The sequence below is a fragment of the Mycetomoellerius zeteki genome, unplaced genomic scaffold (assembly GCF_001594055.1).
Source record: "Mycetomoellerius zeteki isolate Tzet28-1 unplaced genomic scaffold, Tzet1.0 scaffold186, whole genome shotgun sequence".
Taxonomy (NCBI): Eukaryota; Metazoa; Arthropoda; class Insecta; order Hymenoptera; family Formicidae; genus Mycetomoellerius; species Mycetomoellerius zeteki.
The window spans coordinates 185,013-200,133 of record NW_017256818.1 but is presented as its reverse complement, the minus strand read 5'-3'; the positions used below and the strand labels follow the sequence as shown (position 1 = coordinate 200,133).

Genomic DNA, 15,121 nt, shown 5'->3' with positions numbered 1-15,121 from the left:
GAGCGTCGTAACGTTGTAAAAGCGTCCTTGAGTTATAGTAATTAATAAATAAATATAATGAAACGGGACGACAAGAGCTTAATCAAGTAATACCGCTTAATCACGATTAGGGGACGAGCGATAAATCACCAAGGCGACGGAAAAGTGCGGCCGTAAATACGGCGCCGTGCGGCGCGGTCGGCTTTAAATAACAGTAACCACCGGGTGTGCAACTTTTTAACAACGTCGTCTCGCGAAAACCTGTTCGCACTCGCTCGCATAACGAAGCGAATCCCATACGCATAGGTGCGAATCGTAAATCGTTTATGACGCTGAGTCATCTCTCTCTCTCTCTCTCTCTCTCTCTCTCTCTCTCTCCCCCTCCCCTCTCTGCTCACTCTATTTCTCCAATAAACCCCAGGATCCTCTAACGCAGGATAATGAATCCAACTTCGGTCTGTTTAATCTCCACAGGAAGTTTCGCCAAAACTTTCCCGCTGCCAATCGGCTCGAACTGTCTCGCCGCGGGTTCTCTCGATTTTATTAATTACGTGGAAATATATTACATTTTATCGGAATAAAATTCCTTGAGGATCATACCACTCAAAAAAGTTATAAACAATTACTTTGCCAATGTATCACTAAGAAAATTAATGAGTTTGCGAAACTGCGCGTATCTATTTCAAAGCGAGTCGCTCCTTAAAAAGTATTCTGCAGAGATTTCAATCAGTCGGTGTCTCTGCAAAGAAAACATCCATCCGCTGACGCGGCACGAACGAATTCGTCCTCTTTCTAAAGGCAAACGAGGAGACGAGAGAAGGAGGAGAAAAAGGATACTACGGAAGTCCTGCGGCTGTTTATCAAGCGCTTATCCGGTGGCGAGAAAGATGCCCCGTTCTGCTTCTTTTTTTTTACTATACGCCCAGCAAGCCGTGACCCGCAAATGCAAATTCCAGCATTTATTCGGCCTGCCGGAAATGCACCACGACGGAAGGATGCGAGTCCCGACGATGGAAATCGTGAACCTTTGAACTTTAGGAACTTTCTTGCAGGGGAATTCTCGTGAATCGCGGCTAGTTGGAAAAAAATTTCGTTCTCAACAATTTCACAAAATTCTAAGTTGTGAAATATAAATTATAATAAAGTTTATATTTTCTTGAAACTTGGAGAGGGGTTTTTATTTATGGTTATCTCTATCATTTCTATTTAATTTTATCCACCCTACTTATTTTATTTCTTCCTTAATAATTTCACAAAATTCAAATTATTAATGTAAACTGAAATAAAATAAAATAGTAATATTAGTGACTTCAAGTGTAAATCTAATACAAGTAAAACGCCTATATGAACCTATACGGATGTCGATGCTTAAATTAAGTATTCATAACACGATAGATACAATTCCCAACCAATTGGGATGTACTACAAACGAAGTTAAAGTACAGTAGTTTGACTTCCACACTGAAGAGGACTCAAATCCAGAGTCGAAACGTTTGTGTTTACTTTAACTTCGTTTGGTGAGTATATCCCAATTGCGAATTGTATCTCTATCGCGTTATGAATATTTCATTTAAGCATCAATATCCACAAAGACTCGCATATACACTTCACTTGTATTAAATCTAAATTATATTATTTTTAATAAAAAATAGAGATGCTTTTATTACACATTATCTTTATCATTTTCATTTAATTCTGTGTATTTTACTTATTTGATTTGATATTTACCTACTCATTTCTATTAGCTCTCTATTATCTCGTCGTTATGTATATAAAACAATTGTCCGAACATCACAGAACACTGACGACGAAAAATACAACGATGCGCATCGCCGTTCCGCATTTGCGATTTTCAATGAGGATAGACGACTGGAGAACGATCTCTTCCGCTTCTCCGACAATCTAGATGGACGTGCCGATCTCGATTCGCGTGCACGGAAAGATCGACGAGACGAGCTGCGGCGTAATCCCGATCAATTGCGGGATCGCGGCTTTCTCCCGTGAGACGAGATGGGAAACGTCGCTCCTCTTTGTTCGAGAGATCACGACTCGGCGATCTGCGGCCGCCCCGTGAATCCCGGAAGTCGCTTTGACTTCCAGACGGAGAAGTTGCAGTTCGGCTCGCAAGATATTTTGAATTAAGATAAGGGAATCCCCTTCTTCCATTCACCTCTCACTCCGCTTCTCTTACGCTGCTATCTCTCCCCCTCGGACACCCTCAATCTACAGCTCGCTGAACGTGCGGGTAGTTCCTTAATCCTTTGACAACGAGCACTACGGGATGTGGCGGAATTAATTCTCTTTGAACGTCGGTTCTTTTGCGCATTAAAAGATTTTCTTTTTTTTTTTTTCTTGTTTTAAAAAAGAATATAAACCTTTTCAATTGATATTTCATTGCGGAGATATTTAATCAGGAACTATTCAATGTATTCGAAGTACGATTTTTTCAGCTAAAAGAGTGAAGACTCGATTGCTCGCGCATTTATATCAGAAATTGATGGATTTTTAACGAACGAGAGTCATTAAAAATTTTTAAACTCACTTTAGAATTTTTTTCAATGGATATATCGGAGATACATCTCTATTAAATGAGAGCGCAAAAAAAAAACAATTTATTAGAGACTTTTGGCACGACCCGCTTGTTAAATTGACGTGTTTTCGAATGAAACAGTTCGTTCTCTCTTCTTTTTTTTCTTGTTTTCACAGTACATAGAAAGAGTAATTTCCCGATGAGCTTCAAGCGTGGAAACGCGTTCTCTGATTACTTAATGTTAATAGAACTTACATTCAAGTCATGATTACCGAGGTATTTAAATATAGAAGTTACATTCAAGGTTTGATTACCGAGAACTTGGATATAATGACTTCTAAAAAGCTTCAGCGGAAAGTCTACATTAAAAGTTCGTCGGAGGATCGTCAGGCAGATGCAAGAGAAGTATCCCCGTACAACGGGGAGCTTTCGCATTCAGAAGATTCACCGAACTGAGAAAACGGATCACAAAATCAGTGTTTATACTCAGATCGATATCTGACGTCGAAAAAGCACAGATAAAACAGATGAGACGCAAGCAGAGAACATGCAAGGAAAAGAAAACGCGTCGTCATTTTTATCTCTCATTAATTGTTATCTCTCCAGAGTGAAACTCTGGAGTTCTGGAAAACCAGAGATTCGTCGTCAAAGGATACAGTTTGATTGGCTACCACAGCAAAGAAACAAAATAATACAGTAATCACGTGATTAAAATAGCCAATCAGCACCTATATTGGAAAGAAAATGGCAACGACAAACTAACTTAACCAAGTCATGCCCGATTTTTATTTTCTCATTAACTTGTGGTTAGATTTAATCCAAATAATCGAGCTCTTTCTCAGGAAAATCACGCAAATCTGTGTTTGCTCATGATGCTGAACTTGCCGTATATTTGTCTTCAACGATTTCGAATGTACCAACATTGTAGCTAGCAACACGCAAGCAATAATGTATATATGTACCGTCAGCAGTTTAACAAGAGCAATTTGATGCAAGATAGCATTGCAGCATCAGAGTTATCTCGCGTTTATAGCAATATGATTACACTGTGTGATGCTATGAATGAATATGGCAATATGATTAATACAACAGCATGAATTTTGATGATAACGATTTTAAAACTATCGATAAGTTGCTGGCAAGTCAACGACTTGCTGTCCCAAAGCTATCATATCGTGAAGCCATCAATTTGTCAACAAATGCAGATCCACTTTGGTGCAATTTTGGTAGCAACACATTTTTTTATTTGCGAGTAACAACAAGATAGACATGTCGCCATCTGGAAATCTGATGATAAAATTATATTTTTGCTGCTATGGTTAGTCACTAAACTCGATTTTGTAATGAATAACTTTTATGCCCGTTTCCACCAATATAGATTAACTTTAATCTCAGTTCGATTTATTTTTCATCTTTTTCTTTAGAACTAGAAAAACATGAAGGGCGAATTAAACCGAGATTAAAGCTAATCGATATTAGTGAAAATGGACATTAAAGTTACCGCTACAAAACCATAGTTCATTTTCTGGTTAACTTATGATTAGACTTAATCTGATGTCTATTACTAATAATTGGTCAGTATAGCAAACTAGTAGCAATCACAATAAATCATAAATTTTGTTGTCGCATATTTACCGATCACTTGTTAAAGGTACTGATAATTTGTTAAATTAACAAAATCCTTTCTCTCAGTGTACAAAGCGAGAATTCTGCTCGACGTCAGAATCACGGTCCGTTTCGGTCTCCCGATTGGAACTGGAGAACATTACCGCCTTAGCAGTTATATCTTCTCATGCAAAAAGCGAAGAATCGCGTGGAGAATTCAATTATGCCTGAGACGAAACGCGAATTGAAACGCGCTCGGCAATTTCGCGAGAAGTACGTGCAATAGTTAAGAGAGGAAGACGACGACGAGGATAGGTGGCGGACGGAGGGCAGGAAGAGGAAATGATAGATGCGAACTATGCGAAGAGGAAGGATAGGAGGAAAGAGGGGGGGGGGAGCGGGGAAGGAGGCGAGCGGGACTCTTCGGCAAACTTCATTTCCCGACTTTATGCTATTGAGAGATCGAAACAATGCGTCGAGAAGATTTAAAGCCATTGTGCGGAGCACATTGTAATTAGTATTTCGCGTCGGCTCCGTCTGCTCACCTCTCTCTCTCTGCCTCTCTGCCTCCGCGGAATCCCCATCCGCGTCCTGACCCCCTTTCTTCTTACGCGAACTGCACCTCCCCACCGCGGAAGTATCTTCTCGTCAACGTTTCCTTTTGCTCGACAAATAGTCTGCAGAGTCTCCGTGGCGGTTCTTCTATACGTGCGAGGAGACGACCGTAAAACAAGGCGATGTGACGGGGGAAACGGTAGCGTCAATACGATACGGAACACGGTTGAAGTAAAGCGAACGAGCAAATCGAATCATGCGACGCTGCTGGACGATGGCACGGGACAGAGGATCCAGAATAGAAGAGCTGCAGCACTGCAGACCACGACGGACGGCGAAAAGAGACGAATAACTCGTCGCCCTTTTTGTATGCGTCAGATGACATTCGCCATGCTTCTACCCGTCATACATTTTTCGCATGTAATTTTAACACTTTGCCCGTCGAACTGATTTTTCAGCATTGAGCTCTGGGAGGCTCAAAATCAATCCGCAGTTGTTTATAAAAAAATACAGATTAAAGAATAAACCATACCAAAAAATAAAAATAAAAAATATAAATATATTTAATATAATATAAATATAGATATAACAAAATGTGATAAATAGGCGACAAAATAAATTTTATTAATAATGATACAATCTTAATATGTCAATTAAAATTTACCAAAGCGCGACTAATTTTAACTATGTGTGTGTATTAAGTCTTCTTCAATTGCATTTGTATAAGTAATTGAAAAATTCAATTGTAAATTAACAATCCTACTGAATATGATATAAATAAAACCAGAATCGATATTATTCATTCTTAATACAGTCGAAAGTAGTCTTGTTTTTAATTGACATAATATTAAAGTTGTATTATTATTAATTAAACATCCAATATTTCGTTTATTTTTGAGCCATTTCATTTTATTATATTGTTTTATAACGAGTAGAACATTAATTTTAGCTGGAAAAATCATATGCAATAATATATCATATATTATCACATATTATTATACATATATTTACACTGTTATTTGTGTGAATGTGATATAAATAAAACTAGAATCAGTATTATCCACACTTTATACCAAACTAGTCTTGTTTTAGTGAATTTTAATCAACATATTAAAGTTGTATTATTATTAATTAAACATCCATTTCGTTTGTTTACGTCCATTTATCATTTTATTATTTCCTTTTATAACGAGCAGGATATAATGTAATTTTAATTTAAAAAATATATATCATATATTATTACATATATTTAACAATATCATTTCAAATGGATTAAAAATTCACTCACAAACCGAAATAATAAACCTTTTTACGAGTAAAACGGATATAAACAGAAAAATAAAAAGCAAATGATTCCATTTTTAATAAATTCAGTGCATTATTTTAATACTTTATCATTTTTTTAATATTGTAAATATATAGTAACATCATTCTTAATCTCGCAGTTATTAAAAAGCGTCGAAAAATCTGGAACGTCGGACGCATTAAAAAGCTGAATCTCAAAGAGAGTGAATAGGTACTCTGGGGCAATTGCATGGTGCTCGCACGAGGAAATATTCGCTTGTCTGTGAACTTTTCGCTGACGCGGCTGCTGTTCAGCCTCTCCCTTAAGCGCTATTAATTGGTCCACGAGGAAGCATGAGCCGGCCGTTTGCCCGAAAATATAGATAATGTTACGGAAACACCCGATGGGCATAACTTGCTAACAAGGTGAAACAGAGATCGATAAACGTCTGGTAACTCTTAACAGCTGCAAGTATTAACTTCTATTCAGTTCCACACAGTAAAAAAATTTATGTATTTGTATTGGAAACGATCCACTCACGTTTGTGTTAAATTTTTTAACATATTCGAGTGCTAATTTAACATAATGTGATTATGTTATTTAAAGATTTTTTGTGAAATTGATATTTAATGTTTCTTAGTGTCAAAATGACACAATTTATGAGTAAGTGAACAAGTAACAAAAATAATATGTTTTAAAACGTAAATGCTAAGACAAATGAATGAAATATGTGTTAATTTAATATATCATAAATGTTAATTTTCTGAAAAAAAATATGTTCCCACGGTATGTTTACAAACTGCGTCGATGTTATCTTTCTTTGTATTTATTCTCTTACATATTTGTGTTACCTTCTAACATATTCATCTTACGTAAAATTAACTCAAAAATTTGAGTAGACCGTTTGGGACATGCGATTTATGTTAAATTCAACACATTTTTTCCAACTGTGCATATATAGCCTATATCATTTGTCCACGTATCATCCGATTTTATATAAAATCACTTAATCGAGGTAATAACGCCTTTCAAAACGCAGAGGTTTAATAATAAGCCATAATATATAATATACTTAACTATATATATATCGGCTATATATATATCGGCTAAAGTATATATTATAATGAAATCCGCTTTACACAAAACATTTGTGTTGGATTTAACACATTTCACGTATCCCAAACGGTCTACTCAAAGTTTTGTGTTAATTTAACCCAAAATGAATATGCTAGAAAAATTCAAAAGAAAATCTTAACAAAGATGTGAGTGGACTCTTTCCGATACAAATATAAAATGTTTTTCACTGCGTGTACATACCTAATTTATGATTCATGCCAGACTTCACAGAATAGAATTCTAATAGAATTCTATCTATAATTTATACATTTTAATACATATGTGCATTTCATTTTATATTTTGCATATACATATATATGCGCATATTCTGATTTTTTCAAATATTTTCTCGTGTTATGAATATAGCTGGAAAATTTGTGTTAATTTAACACAACATGAATATGTCAAAAAGCAACACAAACATTACGATAAGAAAAATCAATATAAAAAAATGTAACACTTTAACACAACTCGGAAACAAACTGCTATTTGTGAAAATGTACTACTTCGATAAATAAATGAACATTTATGATATGTTAAATTAACATATTCATCTTTTATTTAATTATAATTTGTGTTTTATTTAGAAATTACATTTTTTTATGTTATTTATTCAGTTAATCATAAATTGTTACTTTAATTTTACTGATTGTGAGAAATATTAAATGTTATCAATTTAACACAAAAATTTTAATCAAGATCGGTTAATAACAATACAAAATGTTTCTTACCGTGTAGGACATAAAATATTAATAAAATTCTACCCCGAATTCTAATGTAGATGATATAAAGAGCGGATTTTAACTTATTGTCAGTAAAATTCTCTCTTGCTTATATTACTAATATCGTTAGAACAATACTTTTGCACGAAGCCCGAACTTTTCAATCAGAACTTCGTACTCCTACTACCGGGAATCGAGCTTGGACTACCCACCTTGCGTAAAACGCCATCGATGCCGAAGAGCGCAACTCCTGCTCATTGATCATCAAAGGAACATCGAAAGAGCACTTTTCACTCTATCCGTCCGCGTTATCGACAGCAAAGTTTCCCAAAGTTAGGCGGAGGGCTCAGCGCCATTCAACGGCCGCCTTTGTTCGACTTCGCTCGCCGCGGGGCATCGTTCCGCATCCCGAAGAGAGGAGACAACTCCGTCGCGAAAGCGCAATCCGGACTTTTAGCTCTCGCGCATCCTTTGAGACAAAGAAAAGCGCGAGAAAGAATCTAAAGACCCCGGCGAGACCATCGGACTTTACGGTTCATAGATCTACGGATGACAAGTCGAGCGACGGAGCTTTTTCACTGTACGGAGTGTCTTTGACAGAAGACGGATTCTTTCTCGGCTGCACGACGGGAGACGGAGGAAATCTGCGGGATTTTCCGCCGAGAGATCGTACTATCCTGACGTACTTACGACGTAACGTATGATGCGCGAGAAATATTTTTGAGACACGACGATGTACTGGAGAAAATCTGTGGCGTCTCGTCAAGATGTCTCACCTCAAAATAGTAATATTCCCCCGAGAGATAAAATAATAAGGTTTTCTTATAAAGGGGAGAGTATACTGTTAAATCTATAGTGTAAAATTTGTATTAGATTATGATTTAAGATTAAGATTGCATGAAAAAAACCTCACACTAATTCATTGCATGGTCAAATCACTTGACCCTACAATTATATGGAAAAAAAATTATTATATGGAAAATCAGGTGAAATGAGATAATTTTCATATATAATGTAACTTATGAAGTAAACAAAAAATATCGTAAGCATAAGATATCGTAAGCTCAATAATGGATGGTTTGTTAGCTATCGTGTATCAAAGGTATAAAACCTGTGCATAGACCTTTTTTTTCATAGCTCAAAAACTATCCATTATAAAGCCTTGTTTCTTCTAATATGTCTGATATCTTTTATTCACTACATTATAAGCTACATTATATATTAAAAAAATTATAACTCATTTCATCAAAATCTAATTTTCCGTAATTAGAATACGGGGTCTTTTATGGTAAATCAAGTCCCGATGAAAGGAGTTAGTTTCACATATAATGTAGCTTATTATGTAGTGAACAAAAACTATCATAGACGCAATAAATACAAAATTCAATATAGATAATTTTTGAGCTATGGTGTATCAAAGGAGTGAAACTTGTACTCACAAAGCACCTTTGATACATCAAAGCTATATCCATTATTGAGCTTTCTCAAACAACACAAAGTGTAAAATTGTGACATAAGACATCTTTAAGTCGTCTTTTAGACGCAAAAAACGTCTTATGACCCGATTTTAGACACTTTTTGTTGTCTGGGTTGTGTCTATAGACCTGAACTTTTGCACCAGTTCATCTTTCTTCCTCTTCTTTCCTCCTGGAGAGAAAAGGAAGAAAGACGAACCGGTGCAAAAGTTCAGCCAAAAAGAACAGGCCTCATGACTTCTTCTGTATATCACATTATAAGCTACATCATATACGAAAAATAACCGAGACCCACCCAATTTTCCATATAATTAGTGCAGGGTCGTTTAATCAATCACAACGAAAAAAAAAATAAATGTTTCTTTATTTTGAGTAGTTGAATTCCATCGCAATTTAAATCTTCAATGCATAATCTAATACGTCTAATACAGAGTAGGATATTGAAGATTTAAATTAAGGATGTAACAGGATATATTATAATACTTCAGACATTTCGGAACGTTTTTTCTTGTTCTTCGATATCTCTTGGCGCAGCAGTTTCTTCGAAATGACGTCGTCGCCGTTATTACTTAACGGTTATAATTCACAGATATATTCGGTCGCCAACTAGTCTCGTGTCCCACTTACGGACAGAGGTATTCATGGCTGCACGGTATGCATGATTCTATGAATATCGCGAGACGGAATGGATGGCGGCTCGATTTATGCATTCGAGACTCGCGGTCGCGACGAATCGCGTTATGGTAGATCGAGCGACAAATTCGTCGTCTTCGATTAAAATATCTCCGCCAAGTATATTAGATGATACGGAGCATTACGCAAAACACAATCATAACGTAACTTTAAGTAAATGATTCGTACACTGTTAAATCTATAGTGTCAAATTTATATATATATAACCTAACGTGAGTCACCACTGCTCCTACTAAATATATCGTTATTTTCTACCAAAATGATAGTTAAATTTGACACCGTATAGTCTTAAATATAACCATTATTTTAGTATAAAATAACGATGATTGAGTAGGAACAGTGGCGACTCACGTTAAGTTAAATTTGACACTATAGATTTAACAGCGTAGAGGTACAACGCTCAGATAAGCGTACACATAGTTGGAAAACATGTGTTGAATTTAACATAAATCGCTTGTCCCAAACGGTCCACTCAAATTTTTGAGTTAATTTTAAACAAGATAAATTATTATAGTTACAAATACCAAACATTTTTCTCTCTGTGTAGAAGATAACACAAATATTATGTAAGAGAATAAATACAAAGAAAGATAACATCGACACAGTTTGTAAAAAAACCGTAGGAACATTTTTTTTCAAAAAATTAACATTTGTGATATGTTAAATTAACATATATTTCATTCATTTGTTTTAGAATTTACGTTTTGTGAAACACATTATTTTTATGTTACTTGTTCACTTACTCATAAATTGTGTCATTTTAACACTAAGAAACATTGAATATCAATTTCACAAAAAATCCTTAAATAACATAATTACATTATGTGTTAAATTAACACTCGAATATGTTAAAAAATTCAACACAGACTGTTAATACAAACGTGAGTGAACCGTTTCCAACATAAATACACAAGTTTTTTTATTATAGCAAATAAAACACGAAAACAAGTTGAACAAAATATAAGCATCTTAAGTGGAAAGTGCCATGAAATTGACAGTCCGATCGCCGAGTGCCATTGTGCTTATTATTACCGTGGACTACGTAATCGCTGTTGTTCAGGACATTCCGTAGGAAATTACGTCTTTGATATGTACTACATGGATTGCTGATGTTTTAGTTCCCACTTAAAAAATTCCGTATTCGCGATTGAAGGAAAACTATTTTATAAGGAAAAGCGTGACGCATAAAGATACACGTAAGACGCACACAAGATACACAAAACACACACATAAGATGTGTAGTGTGAAGCCACGTAGGACAAATATAACGCTAATAATAGGCCTGTTCTTTTTAGCTTTAACTTTCTTCCTTTTCTCTCTAGGGGAAAAGAATTAAGTGGAAGAAATATGAACTAGTGCAAAAATTCGGCCAAAAAGAACAGGCCTATAATGTCAAATTGCACTGGTCGACGAACTTTTACTTTTTTTACATTAAATTGATCTGTGACATAACTTCATTTTCAGAATAAACATTAAAAATAGATAAGAATCAGTTAAAATTACTCACTTAACAAAATTATTGTCAATCAGTGTATTCAGCAAATTATGTACGTTATATCAGTGGAAATTGTAGCCTACAAAGCTGCCGAATGAAGAAAAAAAAGGTAGAAAAAAAAGTGACACGATGCTTACGCGATCTATTTTCGTTACATCTTCTATGGACACGAAAATCCTCTCAGCGTCAGGGATGACTGATTGACGATCGGCCGTTATGTACTGCTACGTAGCTACCGTTGTAGCGTCTTTGTAGCTCGAAATTACGCGCTGCGGCGCACCAAGGTTTCGTGAAACCCTCTGTATGTCGCGCGCATTCTCGTATTAACTACGGCCGCACGTCATGAATATCGATGCAAAATACGTCCGCCCCGCTGCATTGTCGATCCCGACGAACCCCCAGTGCACCCGTCGATCTCTCCTATCGATGGCTCGACCTCACGAGGACTCCGCTATTCGTGGCCCCGCGGCAAAATTTGCGAACAAAGCCGACGTTTACTCGATATCTCGCCCGGCGCAAAATGGTCAGAATATGCAAGAGAAAATGTATAATATATAATTATAACGTACGTAACGCGGTCCAAAAATATGTATACGTATAGAAGAAATAAACAGTACAAATCGAGCGTTCGTCCTCGTTTTGTCGAACAAATTTCGAAATTGCATTCTTTTCGAAAGAAACAAAATTCCAAATTCTTTAATTTAATCGCGATTAAAATAATAAAAAGTGATTAAAATAAAATAATCACACTTTCGTCAAGAGAATCGTTTCTTTGAACGACGAGAAATTATCTCTGGCAGTACAGAATTTTCTAAATAATTATTTATCTCTTCAGAGGTTAAACACTTTTCGTGTTCTGTGGACGATGATTTTGTAAAAAACTTCCGTAACGTAAAATCTCGATTAGTGCGTCTTGCGTAATTATAATCCAACGATCTCTTTTCCATAATTGCAACAATTTGCAAAGGATAATTTGTCACCGAACAGCACATAGCTCGTAATTACTTTCGATCTTCAACGTTACGTAATAAGCTGTAACGCATCTGCAATAATACGCATTACATCACGAAGGCGGTGCAGCTAATAATCTCCTCGATCTTTGATCGAAGTGATACCTGTTGGATCGTTGATTACTATATTCGGTTGATTAATACTCAGTTGATTAGCCGCAAAATTTGCGGAATTTTTATGGCTGCGATGTCCAGTGGCGATGGCGGACAAAGGGCGATTATAACGTGGAAACCCTTCCAAGCTATATGAAATTCCGACGTAACTCGAAACGCAGCGCGAATATACCGATGTTGTGAGGTAAGGCGCGCATTTCGATCAGCCATTGCCGAGAACGCTGCAGTTTATGGGTTTTGATCGGTTCACAGAGGCAGATAGATAGAAATAGAAATAAAGAGAGAGAGAGAGAGAGAAATGATTATACAGAAAGCAATTAGAGATACACGACGTGCTCAACCCTTAAAAATGCCCTTTGCTTGATACGATCTAATAGAAAGAGGAAAAGTAAAAATGATATTTCGTGTTTGCAATATATTTCCGCTCACAAACGACTGAATTACGTGGAAAGAGCATATATCTCTGTTGAATTTATAAATCTGTGTCAGATATAAGATTCTATAATGATAACTCTCAATAATAGTCGTAAAAGAATATCGTGTAATTCAATTAAAAACCATTATAAATTACTGCGGTATAATTATCTAAAAAGATAATCTTCTCGATAATAATCTCCGTGATAACAACTCTTAAGTAGCAATTTCAAATGATAATTCCGGGTTATAACGCTCAATGATATAAGTTTTAGAAAGATAATTATCAATTATTCCGCCGATAATGACGATAATCGCAGGTTCTTGGAATCTTTCTATACGTCTTCCGGTCCCTAATAAGGATATCTAAGATCGTTAATTCCCTCCCCAGAAAAAATATTACACTGAGAAAAGTCTGGTAATGACTATAAATGTATGTTATTTAAAATAATTGTGCAATTTAGTAAATATAATCAAATATAATAATAATAATAACTAATCGTTTTGTAATAATTAAAAATATTTAAAAAAATAAAATTAGTGTTTAACTGATTTCGGTTATCCTATTAACGGAACATTTGATTGTAATTATTTCATCAAGCTTTAGTAATTATCATCTGAGCTTCATTATTATTATTATTAAAACTAATTAGTGTACATTAAAAAAAGTCTGGTAATAATTATACCAAATGTTGAGTGAAAGAATTTCAATTAAATGTTCGTTTAATGTCATCGAAAATAATTTTACTTTTCTAAATATTTAATAAGTATTATTCGATATAACAATATAATCAACCATTTGTTAATAATATTAAATATTTAGGAAAGTAAAATTATTTCTGATTATTTATATTAAATGAACATTTGATTCGAATTATTTCACTCAACATTTGGTAGCTATTATCAAACTCTTTTTTAGAGTATAAGTTTGTAGAAACCTGAAATTCAAACGACCGAGACTTAGAAGATCTTCGAATCCGAGTGTTATCAATTTCTATCAAGAACGCGCGTCGCTCGTAAGTCGTTACATCCCTCTAAGACAATCCCGCTGATTGACACGAAGCCACCCTCTTTCTCATAGAGGGGGAGGTTGATCCAATTATCTTTTATCTCCCGCAGGATTTATGCGATGCGACTTTACGCGGCGTAAATCGAAAACAATTGCAGCTCATCAGCAAAATCACGCATATAGACAGACGTCTCGACGTAAACTACCCCCAATCCCTCCGCCACGTCGCGATCACCTCCCCTTTTGACAACCCGCTTCTTGCGCCGTTTTCTCCGTCGTGTTCACTTAGAACGTTTGTCCCCTTTTTCCCGACGTCCCTGTGTCTCTCTCGCGGGAAATACGAGTGGCACAACGCTTCTCTGCCCCAACTCTGCCGCCCCTTTTCTCCACCTTCACCCTCGGGATTAGATTCCGCGATAGAGTTACAAAAGAGAATGCCAGCTGTGGCTGCGAGAGACAGCGATGGGTACAACACGCTCGTGTTCCATGATCAATTACATTCTAGAGGGTGCAGGAGACTTCACGGTAAGTTAAATTATCCCGGATCTTTTCGCACGGAAATTAAGTAATATGTAACTTGAGTTGTGATCTATGGAGAAGGAGGTTAGTCACTTACCTAAACAGCGAAGAGACAAAAATTGGGCAATTCCCAACCAGTAGGGAGATACTCATCCTCGGTCTCACATAGAGCATAATTTCAATTTTATCCAACGATTTTACCAACACATCTATGATAATGTTCTACGAATTTTGTGAAGATGGTTTGAAGTAAACTGAAACGTCCAAATAAGCTGGTGTCGACAGTCATTGTACATATTTAATATATATATACAGGGTGTTTCCAAATTAAATCGCAAAACTTCGGGAGCGTGTAGAGGAGTAAAAAACTAAGAAAAAAAGTCCTATAGACATATGCTCGTTTTTGCTCCGTTTCAGAGAAATCGAAAAAAAATGTTTACATTTCTTGCCATATCTAGCACCGACATATTTGATTACATTTTCCACTTTCTGTTATGAATTTGTCAGTCGCTCTTTGAAAGCCTTTAACAGTAGATGAATTTTGTCTTTTGCAATATGCCGCGTACGTATTCTAATAGTGAATATGCTGATATGGTTTTT

The 15,121-nt window shown here is 35.8% G+C and overlaps 1 protein-coding gene across 1 annotated transcript in view; it reads right to left on the bottom strand.

The window, feature by feature from the left end:
• Window positions 1-15,121, bottom strand: part of LOC108721859 (interleukin-1 receptor accessory protein-like 1) — a 253,589-nt gene that overhangs the window by 170,610 nt on the left and 67,858 nt on the right. The gene's annotated exons all lie outside the window — the stretch shown is intronic.